This window comes from Penaeus monodon, chromosome 28, assembly GCF_015228065.2.
Source record: "Penaeus monodon isolate SGIC_2016 chromosome 28, NSTDA_Pmon_1, whole genome shotgun sequence".
Lineage (NCBI taxonomy): Eukaryota > Metazoa > Arthropoda > Malacostraca > Decapoda > Penaeidae > Penaeus > Penaeus monodon.
In genome coordinates this window covers 2888293-2889154 of record NC_051413.1, presented here as the reverse complement: position 1 = coordinate 2889154, position 862 = coordinate 2888293, and positions in this window count along the sequence as shown.

Sequence of the window (862 nt, the reverse complement as noted above, 5' to 3'; positions counted from 1 at the left end):
TAATTAAACTGTCTATGCATCTGTAATTGTTCTGGTCAAGGATTCATTAACTATATTTTCAATCATCCTTTATTTGAAAAAATATATATGAATATCCCTTGAGTGAAATAAGATTTTCACAAAAAAAAAAGTATTTAACCTGGATATGTTTGTTGAAGAAACAATGAGGAATGTACGAAATGACATTCTTATTGTTTCAAAGATGGAGCCAACATAATATCCATCTCACCAACCTGTCGGAGAGAGATGAAAATACACATTCAGGTCATGCCATTGTTTGTACATATTATCATCTTGTCAGAATGTTCAGTCCATACAAAATGATGGCCGTTAACTTACCGTAGCCGCCATGTCCGCCGTGGCCATATCCTCCGTGACCGCCATGGCCATATCCACCATGTCCTCCGTGTCCACCATGGCCATACCCACCGTGCCCGCCATGGCCATACCCTCCATGTCCACCGTGTCCGCCGTGGCCATACCCACCGTGTCCACCGTGGCCATATCCAGGCTCAGCTAATGGTCCTGCTACGACACATGCTACTAGGAGAGCTACAACAACAGCAATAAACGCCTGTAAAGACAATGTAAATTCGAAAACAGACGTCGTTTGGTTTCTAAAATAGTCACCCCCCAAATAAATAAATAAAGCACAGAGCTTAACATAAACTTCTTCCGGACAGAAATACTTTAGCCAACTATGATTGGAAATTAGCTTACTTTCATCCATTTACGCTAGTTACGAAAATGCAAATTAAACAGATTTCTGGGATCTTAAAATAATCTTGGTGGAACATACTAAGACCTCCCCAACCCACCCCCTCTTTCTAATCTCTTTCTTTAACTCTCTACCGACTTTATA